Source organism: Lactuca virosa, chromosome 3, assembly GCF_052849685.1.
Source record: "Lactuca virosa cultivar CGN04683 chromosome 3, Lactuca_virosa_CGN04683_v6, whole genome shotgun sequence".
NCBI classification, from domain to species: Eukaryota; Viridiplantae; Streptophyta; class Magnoliopsida; order Asterales; family Asteraceae; genus Lactuca; species Lactuca virosa.
Genome location: NC_136428.1, coordinates 231,649,898 through 231,657,939, shown reverse-complemented (window position 1 = coordinate 231,657,939; position 8,042 = coordinate 231,649,898).

Genomic DNA, 8,042 nt, shown 5'->3' with positions numbered 1-8,042 from the left:
CGTAATCGAAAGAAAGCTTGGGCCGAATGGAAGGGGCTTCCAACGATGGCAGGCTTACGGGATAAGGGCATACTCGTATGAAAAATATCCTAACTAAACGCTAAGCATTGAACCTTACTTCAAAGACTTTTATACGACCAACCGCCTACTTAATTACGCTTCCGGCATGGCATTAAGCAAGTTCCTTCTTCTGCGAATATGAGATAGACCGACGGGACTAAGGGACTGTGGGAATAGCGAAAGCCCTGATTCAAAGATATTGGCCAGTCAAAAGGAAGAAGGTGAAAGACCACAAAAGTATTCCCCCTAAAGCTCTGCAAAGGCCTTTCGGAGATTGACCGTTTTTTCGAATTCGTATCCGTTGGCTAAGTACTTAGAAGCTTGGCCACCAGTAGCCTCGGACCTTCATCCTTCGACCCTCAAGACCTCTTATAGCGCTCTTGCCTTCCAGCTAGCCAAGCCTTTGGAAAGAAGTAAATTTCGGAGTCTGTAAAAGAAAAGAAAGACTAGCGGCGCTTATTCCTATTCCATGAGATAGCAGTGGTTACGAATTCAATTTTGAAATAAAAGGGAGTTTTTCAACTATACGAAAGTGATGTTCCTTGCGAGAGGTAAGTTCTTAGGAATCGATTGAATCACAGGAAAGATCAGGAATAGCCCTTTAGCTTGCAACTCCTTCTAAGACTACTAGTATTGGCAAGAGGGATGAACCTGATTGACCTATTATTTCCCCCGGGGCGGATTCTAAACCCGCTTCGACGTCTTCCCACAGATCTGCCTTATCGAGCCGGTGCCATTCAGGCAATGAAATAGGTTTTTTGTACGAGGAATAAGAGGCATATGCAAGAGCAGGTTGCACGAAAGGAACTGACATCTCATCGGAATAGGAAGCGAATCCGCTCTTCTATGTGCTAGATGTCGGCATTTCCCCTCTTAGCATACAGCATTCACTTCACTGACGCCTACTGACCGGATCGGGCACGAAGGAGGAAGGAACAATGGGAGAGAGGCGAAGCATTTGAAATGAGTTCATTCTCATATAGCAGGAAAGTCTTACCATTTCGAAAAGAGCTCAGTAAATGGTCGAGCTAGCTCCTTCTGCATGGCCTAAAAGCTAATAAAGTGAAAGGGTCGTGAAGCAGCTTACTTTCCTTTCATTCCAATATGGCATACTACTGAATCAGAATCAGGATCTTCCAGGGATTGGCCACTCATCTGGAGTATGTCACCAGGTCAGGCCTAGCTGATGAAAGATCTCGTTTTATGAACATCTTTCTTAAGCAAAAAGAGTAGCTTAGCTCTCATAGTAATTAATAGCTCGAGGCTTTATTTCTTCTATTATAGAATAGAAATCTATAAATGGAGGAGTAGGCTGACAAGCGGTCCTATTTCAGCAGCTTTGCTCAATGCATTATCCAGATCTCGAATCATTGGAATTAGCTTGCTTTCCCTTCTATTATATAAGAAGTCTTCCCCGGTCGGGAATCAATCATACTACGATCGTCAAATCCTACGCTGTCAATAGAACTGTCGGCATATAACCTAGAATCAATAGGAGCTAATAAGATCTTCCCCAGGGTAATTTCACTAAGACTGCCCTACTCCCTTGACTAATATGGTTCAGGTGGAATAGTCGGACATAGAATACAGGGAATGCGCATACAGTGAATAAGACCCCTCCTTTAAGTAGGAATTAGACCAAGGCTAGACTGGATGCTGCTACTACATGTACAGCAGCTAAGATTGATTCTCTTACCTGCATCCTTACACCTAGAAAGGTACTTTGTTACTAGCCTGAAAGTCTCAACATCTCCCTAAAAAAGGATTAATAAGGAATGCTAAAAAGAAAGAATCTAAGGCTGAAACTGAAACAACACTATAGCTCCTTAGATTTTGCTCGTTACGCTCCTTAGTAAGTGAATTGGTAGAACTTCAATACACTTGACCTTACTGGCTTTCCTAGTCCGACATCGACTACATCGAAAGAGATAGAAGACTTAGCCGATTAGACCAGATAGAGAATAGGAATTGACAGAAGATAGACACAGGCTATAGAGAAGGAATGCTAAAAAGAGAGATAGGAAAAGCTATGTGTACCAAACAGGGAAATCTATACGGTGATACCTCAAGCCCATGATATAACATTTTCTTGTAAGAAAGCCGTTGATAACGAATTGGTAACCCCTGGTCGGAGCGGGTAGGAGCCGAATAGATGGGAATGAAGTTCCTTTACAGCTCCGGAAAGGAGGCTTGTGCCACTAAGGGGTTGCCGCTTATTCAAGTGACGGGGCAAATGCCCTATTAATTGAATCTAAGTCAAGCTTATCCTCTAATGCCTGGGAAGCTATTCCATCTGTAGTATCGCTGGAGGAAAGCTAATAAGTACAGTTGCAGTCCGCTTTAAGCGGTTGGTTAGCTATTATACAATTTGAAAAAGCTTATTAAAGAAGTAACCTTAATAGTTTTACTATACAGGGAGCTGAGACTTTTAGATGGTGCATAAGCACTGGGGAATGCTTAATGGCATTCAAACTTGCAGGAAAAACACCAGCTCTTATCAATATTCCTTCCTAGGGAAACAGCCCAAGAGCTTACTTTTAAACTGGCTTGTTATAACCTGCTTTCCTAAGAGGTACTTCGCTAGCTCGCTTTCAAATTGGTAAGATCATATTATAAACTATTAAAGGCAAAGACTCCAAGGAAATAGATCCTCATTCATGGGCTAGCATTTCTTTACAGTGGGGAACACTATCTATGGATAGAGCTTAGTTAATTAGAGAATTCAAAAGTAGCTCGCCTTTAGTCAGCTAGTACAAGAAAGTGGAGACTCAATGAACTGCATAAAAGTCCTGATATCTCGTTGTAATCCCAAGCATGCAATCCCTAAACTCCATGAGTTGCCCACTTCTCAGAAGAACAGTTGATCGTACTACTCATTCATGTTGGCAGTCACTCTCATGGATTTCTCATAGAAGATCCTTATTCTTGATAGCACTGGTAAGGGACGATTCTCAGTGCCAACCTATCCCCAATCACACTGAATGCTTACTTACCAATCCTTTCTCAGAGAATTCCTCATGCATCAAAAAACTTCTAGTAAAGTGAAGGAGACCCACTTCGCATGGAGAAGTTCAAAGCTTCCATGAGTAGTCGGATGGACATGCTTGCCAATCTTGAGTTGTCATCGGGTAGGGCATGATTACAGCGAGTGTTCGCATGACTTGGGACAAACCTCTAGAGTCTTCTCCTCCTTGCCGCTGCTGGTTAGGGGCAATCGACCGATCCACATTTGTTGATACGTATATGGATAGATAGATAGCGACTCTTCCTCTCTCCTGCTAGTAAATAAACTATGGAAATGCACCGGCATGTTTTTTCCCTATCTTAAATTGTTGTCAACCTCCCTACTAACCATAATCTGTAGGATAGTAATCTGTAGGATTGTACACGACAACCTTACCCTCATAGTCCAGAGCAACCATCCTATTGCGACAATAGAGAGGCTCTAGCCCTGGTTCTTTATACTCGATTGAACAAGACAGCCCGAGATCTTGTATCATATCAAATACTTGATATTCATCGATTCTTAGATCATCAGTACATGCTATAAAGACCATACCTATGAATCTTTCAAATGCAATCCCTGGATATTTATGGCTGAACTGCCGGTCGAACTCCATTAAGGTAAGATTGAATAAGACCCTATTGATTTCTCCAACAATTAGCATACAACCGAAGCATATCTTTCTACCATCCTCATCAAAGGTCTCGAGATTTAGAAAGCTACTAACCAGCTTATAACAAACCGAATCTGCCCCAACAAAGGACTTAACACCATCTAAAACCAGACTCTCAGGAATCAGTTGTAATGATGGATCCATGTTAATCTGGTACAGTCTACTCACCTTACCCATGTTTTGAATACCAGAATAAAAGAGACCTAACCTATCTAATAATCTGTAATTCTCCTTGGGCACATAACCATAAGTCAAACGATAGAAATGGATACTCAATGCCATGAACACCAAGACATCCTCTTTTTTTGATGGAAAAACAACTATATAGTGTGAACTATCTCTGCTTGGATAAAACGTTAAGTCAGGAAAATCAGGTAGCGTTGCAAATAAAAATTCTAGTAGATCATCCCTACTTATTCTCCTGAGCCTTAGCGGAGATAGAGTGTAAAAACCTGAAAGCAATATCTGTTGAAGATTACATAACTCTTTCTTAGATAGATTATATTTCTGAGTGCTTTTTAAATCATTATACAGAAAATCAATATCCTCTGATAGCTGAACTAGCGAACTAGAAATTGTAGAATAATAAGAAGATCTTGCACATATCATAGTCAACTTATAAGAAGATTTGGATTGAATTGTTTCTTGTTTGTTTTTCATCTTTTTACTATTATTTCTTGTAATTCTTGAACTTTCAAAGTACTTATTAATTCTAAATCAGGAGGAGATGAATATGACATCATACCCATTCCGAGAAAGGCTGCTACTATGATCCCTAAACCAAGGGCCACCCAAGCATTGCTACCTTCAGCAGTGTTACCACTAGGAAGATGGATTTCATTGAACGGATAGACATTATCAAAGGCGGATAACACTTGATCTGATATATACTTATACTCCACATAACTCATTTTCATAAAGGGGGCTATATCAAATGAAACATCCTTGAAAGAATCATACGGAAGCTCTCTCGGTACTAAGATTCCTGGAGGTGCTACTTCTGGTACTCCAGGTATAAAGTTGTACCAGACAGTACAACCAATCCCTAAGCTAACAAATATGATTAAGCGCCCATACATACCTTTATAATATGTTATAAATTCTATTACTTTTTTATACGGGGTCCTGGTGAGAACATCTAAGCAATGGTGCAACCCACCCTTGAACCTGGTATTTTCAAACAAATCTGGGGTTGAAAAACGTAACATTTTTGATAACCCGAGAGATTGAAAGACATACATTAACATTTTCTTCGCTGAATTGCTCATTATAAATTCATATCTTTGGAAACGAGTATGCTCTGGAAAAAAACGGAAATATAACGCCAGAATAGCATCTTTAGCTGATTGAACTTTAAGTTGTTCAACAATCAGACTTTCTTTTAAATCAGTAAGAGGGAAACTATTCACAGGTAGACTTAAAATAGGAAAACTATTAAGCAATTCATCCTTATTTACATGAGAATTCGGATTATTTGTGGGGGGAGTATAAGTCAAAGGCTGGATTGGCTTAGGAATTGACCTTCGCAAATGCAGACCTCTACGCTTAGAGAACGTATCCTTTTTTCCGAAACGATAGCTTTCCGGCAGCATTCCACCATTACCTGTGTAATATATATCATTTCTAGTGTGATTAACTCTCAATCTGTCAAATAACAATTTCATTTTTTCTTTTATCATCTATTTAAAGAGTAATACTCGGGATTTTCTCTCTGCTTATGCCCTTACTTTCTTTTTTCAATAGGACTACTTGGATAGCTTCTCGCTCGATAGGCTGACCAACAGGACACTATTCTCGATACTTTAGGCTGACCTAAAGGACAGATTATCGATAGGCTTAAAAACCCTTATACTTAAGGACTTTCATAATCTCGATTCCGTAGGACAGATTATCGATAGACTTCCCTTAATACTTAAGGCAAAATCTCGATTCCGTAGGATAGATTTTCGATTCCGTAGGACATAAGAGTATATGAGGTGCCTTTACCCACAGAAATACTAGACTCAACCCAGACCATGAGAGGAACAAGGCACAGAGCCATGTTTCTTCGGCCTTGGGACAGGCATTATGGGATTTTACCCGACGGGGGGCTGCCTTTACCCTGAGCCAGTATTTCTCCCCTAGAAAATGGTTTAGGATAACCTCCAGGGGACAGACAGCGGTATTACTCTAAAGACCCAGGTAGGGCTAGGGTGTATTTTTTCTTGTTTTTCGTTTGTCTAAGAAGCCCGTAGGTTGTACGCCAGCCATACGTAGCTGGAACTGTGATGGCCACAATGCTTAGCTATTGCCGATCCCCAAGACGCCTTTGGTTGAATGTTCACACCTGATCCACCGTCTGCACTTCCTACATTCACTCCCAGAAATTGAAACAGGAAAACAGGAATTATAACCTCCCGGTCTGCTGTAGTCAGCCTCACGGTGTGCCTGACTGGCGAGTCTGCCGTCTCCACGGCTTTCCCTTTTTCGGGCTGCTCCTCAAGCCTGCGAGTGCCGATCTTCGCTTGGGCCGGCTCCGAGGCTCTACCCTGGCTTTTCATTGGTTTCTCCCAGGGGCCTTTATCGTATCGCGCGCATCTTCCAGCAATCGGGGGAGCCCCCGAGTACATAGACGGGGCGGTCCTGGGGATGAAAGTACATTCCCTCGTGTTCTGGAACTCCTTTTCTTCGGTTGAACAAAGAAGGTTCAATCTTGTGAAACCGTAGCGTAGACGAAACCTGGCATCCCGCCCAGAGTTTTACCTTCTCCGGTCCTGGAAGGAAACCCTACTTTCCTTCCTTCCCCCAGCAGCTACAAGATCTAGCCTGATCAGATCTATATATCTCGTTAATGTCATAGTTATATTCCAGATCAGCCAAATTCTGCCGTTCCCGGCTTCATTCTCCACAGTAATGGCTTTACTACAATCCTTTCTCAAGCATCTGGTAATTCTGGCCGCCTTTCCACTCCTCACTTTGCTTTCCACCAAGCCAATAAAATCTGCCTCTTGTGCTCTAAAAGGCCTCTCTATGCTTCTCGACTTTACCGATCTTTCTGACATTCCATATAAGGACCTTAATGTGGAACTATTGTTGTTTTTACATTCTCTTCGCACCTTAGCGCTGCCTCTGGTTTTTAGTCTTGTGCAGCCCTTATTTGTCTTTTGTTCTTTGGCCTTGACTTTCCCCATCCCCCCTCTTTCTTAGAATTCAACATCTCTTATATGTTCTTCATTTTATTCGCCCACTCTTCATTCAGGGTGGTTAGAACCAGGGGAGGATCTTCCACCTTTAAGGTCATAGCACCAGCACCTGAACGCTTACTCTTACTGCTCTTCTCAGGTTCACCTCTTTTATTAGGATTGGCTGCCTTGAGGTTATTGTTTGGAGTCATTTGTTTATCACAGAGCAAGTCCCCCTCAGTCACTGCCATAGTTGACCCAGTATCAACCCTCTCTTCCAGATCCTCCCTTCTTTGTTTGGGCCCAATCACTCTCCTCGGGAGTTATCTCCTTGACTACACCTCCTCGGCTTTGTTACCCAGACATTCATCCTGAGCAGTCTCTTCCGGTTCCTGGGATATCTTGATTCTCTTTAGGATGGTCGGAAACAACTCCCTTTGGGGAATAAGGAATCGATCCTAAACGTCTTTGGTTCCCGGCTTTGATAGCTTGAAAGCAAAGGTGAAGATTCCATCTTAGCCATGGACCCCCACTAACCAGCCTAAAGATCTCATCCTCCGCCCCTTCATCTTGATCTTGACGGAGGAACATGAATTGGGTCTATTGTAGCTTCACTCCTTGGGATAAGTTATCCAATAAATGTCGTGGAATAGGAAGAGATCATTTGAATACCGAAACTCTTCTACGTCAGCCTTTGAGCAAAACCTCTTTTTTTTCGAGATGCGAAGAATCATATCCCAAAACTAAGAAGGAATCAAGCTGCAAACTTTCCTCCTCAGATGAGGCTTAGTTCAGCTAGCCCTAGACAGATCACATCTTATTAGAAAGGTATTGAATTCTCATTAGAAAAAGGGCTTCCCAGAAGAAAGAATTGAATTAGCTAAGTCAGTAAGAATGACTAGGACCTAGCACAATACGTTCTTTGATTCGACATTCCCGGTCAAAGCATTGATTCTAAGCCTTTCGTTAGCTCGTTACTTCAGGGTATTCTCAAATAATTTTTGGTAGGAGAACTCTTCCTATTACGTACGGATAGTACTACTACTCTTTGTTATCCACGTAGTATCTTCGTAACAACCACAGAGGGAAAGAGCCTTAGCTTAGGTTGAGTCTTTGTTTACGTTGATTGTCCGGGAAGCCTTCC